Below are 12,459 nucleotides of genomic sequence, written 5' to 3'. Positions count from 1 at the left end.
TGAAAATGTGCCTAGCCCCAGTGTACTCATACTACCAGACTCTCTTGCAACTATGGAAGGCCATATGATCAAGTTCAGCCTAATGTGATACAAGCTAGAACCTTTTGGAGGATACAAAAGGTTTTTATCCTCTTCTTGAAAGGGTTTTTATGCCACTAGTACTATCTCCGAATGCCTATCTTTCTGCCTTAAATGAAGATCTAAAGGCTGAAGAAAGCAAGAAAATTGTAGTGGTGTTGGCCTTGATGTTAGATACCGGTAGACCAATGCCAATATCTACCTGCTGTATATTTCTGTCATGTGAAAAGGATTTATCTCTATTTGTTTGGGCCACTGTTAGTTGGCTATTTTTTTTAAATCTGTAGTGGAACATGTTTCTGAAATGAAAGGTAACTTAGCCTGATTATAGATTCTCAGAAAACGGAGGCAATTCCAGACATTTCCAGGCTTCATAAATCACTGAGGCTATGGTAGCAATAGTCATTTGAATGTCACTAGTTCTGTAAACAGCACCGTAATTTCTTCATCATTAAAAATGGTTCTGTTTTTTTATCAGCATTCATTCTCTCTGTCTCTCTGTCTCTCTGTCTCTGTCTCTCTGTCTCTCTGTCTCTGTCTCTCTGTCTCTGTCTCTCTGTCTCTCTCTCTGTCTCTCTGTCTGTCTCTGTCTCTCTGTCTCTGTCTCTGTCTCTGTCTCTGTCTCTGTCTCTCTCTCTCTGTCTGTCTGTCTGTCTCTGTCTCTCTCTGTCTGTCTGTCTCTGTCTCTGTCTCTGTCTCTGTCTCTGTCTCTCTCTCTCTCTCTCTCTGTGTGCTTGAAAGCGTATGAATACAGCTAGCCATGGAGGCCAGAAGAGAGCTTTAGACGGAACCCCGAGAGCCAGAGGTACAGGGAGTCACAGGTGTTTGTGAGCTGTTCGGCATGAGTGCTGAGAACCAAACTCTGGTCTCTGTAAGAGCAGAAAGCACTCTTACCTGTTCAGCCGTCTCTCTAGCCCCCATTTCCTCGTGTTGGAAAGAATCATTGTCTAACACTTTTACCCACGTATGTCATTAAGAAATTGCCTGATTGTGATATTGACATATCAACAGAGTTACACTCAGTGCTACAGAGCACTTCAGAACTAGGCTACAGGAACGAATGCTCTAAGAAGGTTTTGATGGGCAGATGGTCATGGAAGTGGACATGATTTGCATAGGAAACAAATATCATCTTGGGAGGACAGGGCTCAAAACCCCAATGCAGCCTCCTATTTGAAGGTTAAGGCCACTGGAGATTTTCTGTTAACTTGAGTTGATCCCATCTGAGATCCTTGGACAGGAAAGGATAAAAGGACCCCAGAGGTGAGCTTACCACTAGAAAATTAGGGAGTTTGAGTAGGTGAACTCGGTTAACAGCAAACTTAGATTTTTGAGGGATGCTGGTGACAGTCTAGCAGCTGGTGTCACAGAAACTTTCCTGGCTCTGTGGACTAGCCAATGACTTTCTTGAGAGAGATATATATTCATTCGTCTAGGTCAGCATGGGCACCCTTGACTCTGTGGTTGTGGAGGTGTTGAGTACACAGAGCTGGTTTTTAACAGTGGTCCCTTGTGTGAGCCATCAGGTAAGGCTGTCCTGTTTGCCTCTGGCTTTTGGAGCCCTGATCTTGGTGTGTAAAATTCTCTGGCTCTTGGGCAGTTTGGAGAAGTCAGGATGTCCTAGTTTTGTTTCTGTTACTGTAAAAAGCACTGTGGCCAAAAGTAACTTGGGGAGGAAATTGTTTACTTCAGCTCACAGGTTACTGTTTCTCCTAAAGGGAAGTCGGGGCAGGAACTCCATTAAGGCAGGTCTGCTTTCTGGCTGATTCTCAGGCTCCAGTCCAGCTGCCTTTTTTATAGAGCCCAGGGCCACCTGCTCAGGGGTGGCATTGCCCACTGTGAGCTGGGTCCTCCTACATCAATTTGCAATCAAGGAGAGTGCTCCACAGACAGACCTGTGGGCCAATCTGATTGAGGCAATCCCCTGTAGAGACTCCATCAGATAACTCTGGGCTGTGTCAAGTTGACTGCTGAATCTAACTAGTCTGAGAGGCAGACAGGCACCATGATACGGTGCCTAAGATAAATGAGTCAGGCTTTTGGGTTCAAGTTCCTCTACTTGTCTCTTTAGTGGTCATGCTGGGCACTGGCCTGGCTCATGAGTGTGCAACCCTGTGCAGTCTCACAGAGCCCTCTCCTGAAACAGGCTCCTTGCTTAGCATTTTAAAGTCTTTTTTTTTTAAAAAGCTATAGTATTAATTTCATAAATCATGAGGATTCACTGCAAAACATCTGTACATGCGTTCTACTATTCCTCCCTTCCCTGTTGCCCTCTCTTGCCCACCTCCCTCTTCCCAATTCCCATTTTTTCCCTCTCCCTTTCTAGACCATTACAAAAATCTGAATAAGTTTTGAATGAGGCCTTTATGTTTCTATTTACCCTGAGCCCAGGAAATTATGTAGCCACCTCTGCTTGTTGAGGTCTCTGTGTCTCTGTTTCCCTCTCTCTAAAATAGGTAAACAAAACAGAAACAACAACCCCCCAACCCCAAACCTCTTACCTGCCTCAGAGAGAGTTGTCTTAACTTGAGCTCTATTTAAACATGTAAAGCAGGACGGAGCAGGCAGGAGAAAGCCATTGCTTTCACATGTATTAAGTGACGTGAGTGAGGATTGCAGCCCCTAATCCATAAAACACAGAGGTGCGACATTTACATCCTCATCCAGTGAGGCCAATCAGATCACATGTAAGGGGAGCAGCACAGGAGACGGAGAGGTCTAGGAATTGTAGAGTCAAGGGTACCCCACTTCTGGAGGAACTGGCAGCTGAAATCAGGTGTGGCTGATAGGTACAGATGAGGCACCTCTTGGATGTTGCCTGTATCTTCTCTAGAGAGCCAAACCAGGAGGCAGATCATCTTCAGTCATCCCCTGCACCTGACGTTATATATCGGGGAAGGGGGTCCAGCCTTAGCCTTCTGTCCAGCCTCTGCTCTTGAGCTTTGACTCAGGCTAGTGGATATGTGTTGTGTGACAATTCCGCTGGGGACATGCTACACATATATCCACTCACCCCAGATAGAGAACCTATGGCAGACCGAAGTATGGATACCACTAAGTCCAACTTGCTGAAACAATGAGTTTTATTGAGGTTCCTTACAGGAATATGGGTGAGGGGTTACTTATTTATGGGAGCAGAAATGACTGAAACACAACTGCATCACTAACAACCATCCCAGCATGGATGACAGCTCACAAAGCTGGGAACCTGGAGCGCACTGCACAGCCTACAGGCAGCTCAACGGGTTGAGGAGTGTCCTTCCTAGGTGTCCCTGTTGTTCTAAACCTCTTCCGGGAAGCTTGCCTGGCTTCCATTTCTTCCAGGCAGCTGGACTGGTCTCAGAGTACTCATTGCATCTTGGCTTGTTTATATCTTGGGAGGGAGGGGCCTAGAGAATCTGGTCAGTTGCGGGGACTTCCGGAAGCTATCTTGAGTTTTTTACTTGTGCTTATGGGGCTGCCCCGCAGGATGGAATGTTCAGGGGTGGTGGTGGGGCAACTGTATAAGAGTAGACGCAGTGGATGGCTCTTTGTGATGGCTGCCTTAAGGAGTGCATTCATCGACACTAAACATACAAGTGCAAGAGAAGAAATCATCAACGTCCAGCTCGAATGTTCCATTCGGGCAGTGGGAATCACCCAGCAGCTTGGAAGCTTCCGGCGAGCTCATATGCAGATTCTTCTTCCCCTCAAATCCACCACTGTCCCTGGGTGCCACTTCAAAACATATCACTAGAATTCTCCTTGGTTAGTTTTAATTTAAAAAAACCCCAAATCTGTAAAGTTGGAAGAATAGGATAGGAATTCTCTAGTCTTTCTTATTAGTGTTAGAATGCAGTTAACACTGTCCCAAAGTCACGCATGTGTCTCTCTACTTTTAAAAGTAATTTTATATATTTGTGTGTGTGCATGTGTGCACATGTGCGTGCACGCCCACACATACATGCCACAGTGCACATATAGAGGTCATAGGACCACCTGGGGGGGAGTCAGTTCTTTCTTCCCACCATGTGGATTCTGAGGATCAAGCTTAGTTCATCGAACTTGGTGAAAGTACCATGATCCACTGGGCCATTGTGCTGACCCTTTCTTTCTTTTTTTTTTTTTTTAATTTTTTATTTTATTTATTTATTTTTTTTAACTTGAGTATTTCTTATTTACATTTTGAATGTTATTCCCTTTCCCGGTTTCCGGGCAAACATCCCCCTAATCCCTCCCCCTCCCCTTCTTTATGGGTGTTCCCCTCCCCACCCTCCCCCCATTGCCGCCCTTCCCCCAACAATCACGTTCACTGGGGGTTCAGTCTTAGCAGGACCAAGGGCTTCCCCTTCCACTGGTGCTCTTACTAGGATATTCATTGCTACCTATGAGGTTGGAGTCCAGGGTCAGTCCATGTATAGTCTTTAGGTAGTGGCTTAGTCCCTGGAAGCTCTGGTTGGTTAGCATTGTTGTACATATGGGGTCTCGAGCCCCTTCAAGCTCTTCCAGTTCTTTCTCTGATTCCTTCAACGGGGGTCCTGTTCTCAGTTCAGTGGTTTAATGATGGCATTCGCCTATGTATTTGCTGTTTTCTGGCTGTGTCTCTCAGGAGAGATCTACATCCGGCTCCTGTCGGCCTGCACTTCTTTGCTTCATCCATCTTGTCTAATTGGGTGGCTGTATATGTATGGACCACATGTGGGGCAGGCTCTGAATGGGTGTTCCTTCTGTCTCTGTTTTAATCTTTGCCTCTCTATTCCCTGCCAAGGGTATTCTTGTTCCCCCTTTTAAAGAAGGAGTGAGTGCTGACCCTTTCTTTTCATCTTCCCTTCTGTCTTTTTCCTTCTTTCTTTTACTTCTTCCTTTTCTTCCCTCCCTCCCTCCCTTCTTCCTTTCTTCCTTCCTTCCTTCCTTCCTCCCCTTCTCTCTCTCTCTCTCTGTGTCTCTGTCTCTGTCTCTGTGTCTCTGTGTCTCTGTGTCTCTGTGTCTGTGTCTGTGTCTGTCTCTCTCTCTCTCTCTCTCTCTCTCTCTCTCTCTCTCTCTCAGCGATCTTTCTGCTTCAACCTTCTGAGTGTGGAGATCACAGGCATGTACCACTATGCCCACCTGCCCTAACCTCCCTTTCTACATCCAATCCCTCCATTTCTGACAATCATTTGTAGATGACATGACAATTTCTTCAGCATGCTTCTAGGAATGGAGTTCATATACAGTGCAATTATAGAGTCAAGAAACCCAGCACTATTCTCCTGTTGTATTAGTTGACATTCATGTCTTCCCAACAATTTCTTTAATGTTCTTATGCATATGTATGTTTTAAAATCTATAATACAGCTAAGTGTGGACACACGCACACACACACACACACACACACACACACACACACACACTCTGTGGCCAGCTAGAGTTACACAGTGAGACCCTATGTCAAAAGAAAAAAAAAATCTGTAGTCTAGACTTGGGACACAACAACTTGCCTTTAGTTTTATGTCTCTTTCAGCAATTTAGATGTTTCCAACTTTTTATTATTTCACGAGATTGACATTTAAAAAGGATACAGGGTAGTTTTCCAGACCCTTGTCGACTTTTGTTTTTGGAACTTGCTATATAGATGAGGCTGGCCTTGAACTCACAGAGATCTGCTTGCCTCTGCCTCCTTAAAGCCTATGCCACTTGACTCTAGGTTGTTTTAAACATTTATTTAGTCTTTGAGAGTTTCACAGTGTATAGAATAAACTTTGATTATATCTGCCATTCCACTTCTCCTTCCAGCCCCTCCTCTCCCACCACCACACCCCTTCCCAACTTCACATCTTGTTTTTACCATTTTCAAAAATAACTCCCTGAGTCCACTTAGGCTGCTGTGTGCACATGGGTATAAAGCCATGCACAGGTAACCAGGGAGGGGGGTACAGGTAACCTCCCAGGGTCCACTTCTGAGGAAAACAGACTCTATAGCTCTCCAGCTGGAAGTGAGTCCTCTGAGCCCCTCCCCCCAGGCTGCTTTTTGTTTTGTTTTTGTTGCGGGGATAGGGTCTTACTGTACTGTCTTGGCTATCCTGGAATTGGCTGTGTAAAACAGGGTGGCCTTGAACTCACAGAGATTCACTTCTGCCTTGGAGTCCACAGATTAAAGGGAAGTGCTATCATGTTCAACTTGAGAAAGGTTTTGAGTCTGATTGTTTCTCTGTGAGTAGGTCTGCCTTCAGCATTCTTAGCAGAGCATCACAGGAGTTGTGTTGCCAAGCACTTATTATTTGTAATCAATTTGCATTATTAATATTAGTTCTAACTACTAAGAGTCTGACATGTGATTCTTGTGCCCGTCTTATAGACAAGGGTACCTAGGGCAGACAGTGGCTAAGCATTTTCACCATCGAGCATAGCCATCGAGAGGGTTGGCCAGGATGAGCTCAGACTTGAACACCAGTTTCCTAACCACTCTAACCAACTTCCTTTAACACTAGTGCCTCTGGGAGAAGATTGGCAGCTGGATCCTAGAGGGTTGGGCTTGTGTGTGTTCTCCTCAGATGTCCCAGATTAGTCAGGCCGGAATTGATGGTTGATTAAGTGAGCGAACACATTTTCCAATAACCAGGATTAGCCTAAGCTCATAGACAGTGTTATAGGAATGACCAGAGGGCTTGCCAGAGCTCTGCAGCTGTAGGCCCCTCTACGGAATAATGAGGTTGGTATCCCTGCCAGCAGGGCCCAAGGAATGGGCCTGTCAGGCTTTCCTGAGGACTGTGACAGAGAAAAATTAAGTGAGAAAAGAGAGTTTGGGAACAATATTTGTGTTGCTCACAGCATTGCCGTGTCTTTCTGTGCTTAAAGTCTATGTAGTTATAGATGGCTGGAGGTTTCACACATGATGTAAGGGAATTGTACCAAACACTCACCTCTGAGGAGTGAGACCAGGGAGCTTGGAGCCCGGGAGGGGGCTTTATCTCTCGTCCTATGCATTAGTAGAAATGACACAAGTACAACTTATTATATTTTTAAAAATTTTGTATATTGCATGAGAATTTGATGTGTGTGTGTGTGTGTGTGTGTGTGTGTGGCACGTGCATGTGTGTGCACACTTGTGCATGCACTGTGCATTCATGAAACTAGAGGTTATCAGGTGTCTTACTCTGCCATTCTCTCACTAAAGCTGGAGGAAAGTGGGCAGTCAAGTCCCAGAGATTCTCTTGTCCTCTGTATTACTGGGGCTATAGGTACACATACATGGTCATACCTGGCTCTTTGTTCTTAACATGGGCGTTATATCCAAACTCAGGTCTTCATACTGTGCAGCAAGCACTCTTACCTGCTAAGCCATGGCTCCAGCCCCTGTGAGTAAGTTTCTATTGTGACAAATTAAGCACCACAGATAAGTAGGGCTTTGTGGTGGTTTGAATATGCTTGGCCCATAGGGTGTGGTGCTATTAGGAGGTGAGGCCTTGTTGGAGGAAGTGTGCCATTGTGGAGTGGGCTTTGAAGTTCTGCCTAGTGCAGAAGAGTCACGCTGCCGTGCTCCTGCCTTGATGATAATGGACTGAACCTCTGAACTTGTAAACCAGACCCAATTAAATGTCCTTATAAGAGTTGCCTGGGTCATGGTGTTTCTTCATGGCAGTGGAAGCCCTAACTACGACAAGCATAGTTGAAATTATTATGGAGGCAGTGGACAATGGAGAGTGAATGGTGGACCTTCTTGGTTACGCCAGTGAGAGGGATGATAGGAGCTGCTGGGCAAACCTGGACAGGTAGTTACCCTGCAGAAGCTGAAGTCTCCTTTGTTCTCCCTATCTGGTTATGTCCATTCCTGACCAGAGGTAGCCACTGTGAACCAGTGATAGATACATCTCAGGGGGCCCGTGTGCACAGAGTAGTTGTTCAAGAACAGTGTTTGGCAGGGCCTGTTCCCCCATCAATGATACAGCACTAGCTATATCCGAGTCCAAGTTGACTTTTTTCACTCAGCACATGTGTTGAAGATTTAGCTATAGCATGCTGGCATGGACCTACTCCATCCTTACCAGCTGCTCAATAGCATTCTTCGTAGAAACCAGCCCTCTTTCATTGACCCGTTCCTTTGTGCATGGATGGTCAGGTTGTTTCCCAACTCTAGAGTTACTGAGGAGGCCACTGTTCATGATGGTGAGAATATCCTATCTGTGGAATAAGCTTGCACCTTTTAGAAGTCAGTCTGAAGTTGAGGTGATAGCAATAGATGTAATTTTTAGGAACCTCTGAGTCTATGAGTATGGTTCCTCACCAGGCTTGAGGAGTACACACCTTTCACATCTGCACAGGTACATGGGTTCAATACTGGGGCTCCTCCCTCTTTACCATGAGAAGTGCTTCTTTGGTCTCTGCACATCTTTCCTGTATTTGTGGTCCAACACCTCCCAGAAGGACTGGTGCCTCCGTTCCCCCTGCTGTTCTGTACCGTGTCACTGCTTTTATGAGCACTTTAAACCACTGTCGGTAAAAAGGGGTGGAAAGAGCCTGGCTGTAGGTATAGACGGTTTCTAGTCCCACGGCTGTGTGGCCTTGAATAATTTGCTTTGCCGCAGGCCTCCAAATCTTCATCTGTGGACTGGGGAAAACAGAGTGTGAGCTTTCGGGAGGACTCACAATGTGCAGAGCCCCTGAAGCCTCAAAGTGAGCTCTGTATAAGTATTGATCTCTGTGCCCTGTCCCTGGTCTCATTATTACTGGGTGGATTAGTGTCACCTGAAGGTGTGCCTGAGAGCAAACGGGGTGTCATTTTCCCCTTTGGCATGTCCTCATCCCTCCTGAGTCTTGGCAGGGGGTTGGTAAATGTTTTGGATCTTAAGAAAGAAGAGGAGGCTACAGAGAGGGCCAGGCTCCAGTTCCAAGGTAGTTTAGGGTCTTTGGGTGTTACCTAGCAACAGGCAGGGAGGTGCAGCAGGAGCTACAGATAATTAGAACCGAGCAGGAGTCCCTAATCCTAAATCCTCCATCTTTGCTAGGAGATCAGCCAGTCTCACAGAGACATGTAGTCAATGTCCTCTGAAGCGCTTAGCCCGATAACAGACACCTTCTATTAATCCCAAAGGAAGTTTCTAGACAGTTGGAACAGGTATACTCGCATCTTGGAATGCTTCCCATGTCAGTGGGGACTTCCTTTGGCATGGCCCTTATTTCCCCACATTTCCACATATATTGGCCTCTACTAGGCATCGGGCTTCATTCACAAAGGACAATGGGATTCATCACCCTCAGTATCTCAGGTCCCAGCATGTTTTGACACATCCCCCCCACCTCCCCCCCCAAGACAGGGTTTCTCTGTAGCCCTAGCTGTCCTTGCTTTGTGGATCAGGCTGGCCTTGAACTCACAGAGATTCACCTGCCTCTGCCTGCTCCTGAGTGCTGGGATTAAAGCCAGGCACTGTCACACCTGGCCAAGTTGCTGCATTCTTGACAGATGCCCATTCTGAAAGGCTTTATAGAAAGAGGAAGGGCCATTTGCAGTCCAGAGCCCCAGGAAGGGTAATTTAGGAAAGGAGAGTTGAGGGTGTCCTCAGAGATGGTGAAGAGGAGGCCAATGATTGTGTGTGTGTGTGTGTGTGTGTGTGTGTGCATGTGAGTGTGCATGCATGAGAGAGAGAGAGAGAGAGAGAGAGAGAGAGAGAGAGAGAGAGAGAGAGAATGAATATCTGGCCGTTTGCCCTCTCATAGCCTTCTGCACCCTATTCTGGAAGGCTCAAAGGAGCACCCACCATAGGCTATCCCCCAGGAAGCTGTGGGCTGAGGGTGTAAGAGAAGACACTCTTGACTCTCGGTTGATGGGCAAGTCAAAACTGCTGGTTAAATGGCTTTAAAGTGGTGGCCATTTATAAGTTAATGAAAGAGAAAATAGGCACATTATACACACAGATTTGTCCTTAATGAGGGGAAAAGGCATTGTTTACTGATGCTCGGTTCTAATTATTCATGCACACGGCCAGCTTGTTCCAGTACTGCCACGAACCCTCTTCTACCATATTTTGCCTCCTCTTTTAACCCTTCTGTGCCCACATGAGTAATCATCTCCCCTCTAGCTTCAGGTTCCAGGACTGGCTGACTGAAGAGCCCCTTTCTGTCGAAGATCCTTAGAGACCTTGATGCTTGCACATAGTCAGTCTGACAGGAACTTGTATCTTCTACTGTCCACAGTGGGGCAACCAGCAGGAGGGAGATGCCATCAGGATTCTCTGGAAACTTTCCTTGAGTTGAGCAGAGCCCAGGGCCTGCTGGTCTTTGAAGAGGGGCTCCAGGGCAGCATAGGGAACCCAGCCAGAGGGGCAGATGGAGGGCGGTGACTACAAATTAGGACACATCACCCCATCAGAAGTGAGGAACTAGGAAGTCGGAAGAATCCTGTAATGCTCACAGAGTGAGACTCGTTAGCTGCAGTTTCTGAGAGGAGATTCATGGCCTCATTTCTGAGGCCATGGGCATGTGTTTTAAAGCTGACCCTTATCTCCTCATCCAAGATGTCACCCGTCCTTTCTGTCCTCATTTAGAAGGCTTGCCCTATACCTCCGTTCACTTAAGTACCTCCTGTTGCGTTGTAAGTGTGAAGGAATTGCCAAAAGACCTTCGATGAGGACATGTATGAAGCGTTTTTGTGCCCAAGCGCTCACCTACATTGTCTCATTTAGTATACCCAGATATTGTCCCAGGGAAATGTCACCATATTCATGAAGGATTCAGAGAAATACCTTGCCTCGTCCAAGTCAGAGGACAGATGAAAGAGATGCAACTCAGGGTCACCTGGCACTTGACACCTGTTCCTTTCCCACTGTAGCCCCCTGCCACCTCAGAGCAAATCCTACTCCCTTAGAGGGGTAGAAAGGCCATGCTCGATTCCCCAACCACTGTGCTTCCAGCCCTTCTACCCTGATGCTTCCAGGACTGAATATGGCATTGAAGACTACAGTTATGGATTCTGGTTATATAGCGTTAAGATAGAATTTAATGGTATCGAACAGACACTTATACTTATGGGCTTTATTGGTCAGGAGTCCAGCTAGGCCATTGCAGTTTGATTTACTATGCTCTGTGTGTGCAGGAGCTAGAAGGTGCCAAGGCTGGAATAATCGAAGGCTTATCCAGTTATATGGCTTGTATCGCGTAGCTGTTGGCTGGGGATTTTGACTAGAATATCTCAATGTGGCTCCCGTATAGCTCTGGCCTCCTTACAATATGGCGGCTGACTTCTCTGGAGACAGCTGGATTGCTTTGAGTGACTTGGCTGAGTAGGTTGTATAGGATCACATCAGATATGTGAATTTGCTGAGGAGATACAAAACTCTGTCTGATGTCAAGGGAAGGCATCGATAGACTGCTACTTGACAGGCCAATGCCGAGGTTCTAGGGAAGCAGGAGAGGCTGGAGATGTTTCTGGACTATTTATAGAAGATCGGTGTGCTTCATTAGCCTCTCTCAGAGGGAGCTTTTCAACAATGCAACCTAGGAGGTGTCCAGGATGCTGCAGCATCCGCAGTTGGAAAGAATAACCACCCCCTCTAACCACTGCTGCCCCCATCCCCCAGGCTCAGGGGTTCGAACACTTGGTCTTCAGTTGGTAGTGTTATTTCAGGAGGCTGTGGAACCTTTTGGGGCTCTGAGGTAGCTAGCAGTTGACTGCTGTGGGTGGGCCTGGAAGATGATATCCACTTTTGATTCTGGCCCAGCTTCTCTGCTTCCTGTCTGTCACCACGTTTGGGCAGCTGTCTGTCTCCACTTCCTGTCAGCCACCATGATGTGACTGTTATCTCACTATCCTCTCACAGTGAAAGGAAAGCTCCTCTGGGATCTTTGTTGAATTGAGATTTTATTCTCATTCGAGTGTGTGTGTGTGTGTGTGTGTGTGTACACATATGGTATGTGTGTGTGTACACATGTGTGAGTATGCATGTGTAGGCCAGAGGTCAACTTCCTTAAATGATTTTTTTCCACTTTTTTTTTTACTTGTAGTTTTTTGAGAACAAAAAAAAGTCTCCCACTGAATTTGGAATCCACCCATCCAGCACGTTGACTAGTTATTAAGTCCCATGGATCTGTCTCTGGCCCTTCTCTAGAGTTGGAGTTACAGGCACATGCCACCTCCCCTAGTTTTCTATGTGGTTAAGGATCTGAACTCAGGTCCTTATAATTGCATGTGAAATACTTTACTGGTTGATCCACCCCACAACCCCTTGTATGTCCATGTAAGGAGTTCATACATTGAACAGTGTCTTAGTTACATTTCAATTGCTGTGACAAAACACCATGACCTAGACAATTTATAAAGGAAAGCATTTAATTGGGCTTATAGATCTAGAGGATTAGAGTCCCTGGTGACAGAGAAAAGGCATGTCAACAGAAACAGCTGAGAGCTCACATCTTGATCCACAAGCAGGAAGC

Source organism: Rattus norvegicus, chromosome 15, assembly GCF_036323735.1.
Source record: "Rattus norvegicus strain BN/NHsdMcwi chromosome 15, GRCr8, whole genome shotgun sequence".
NCBI lineage: Eukaryota > Metazoa > Chordata > Mammalia > Rodentia > Muridae > Rattus > Rattus norvegicus.
Note: the sequence above shows the minus strand (reverse complement) of the source record.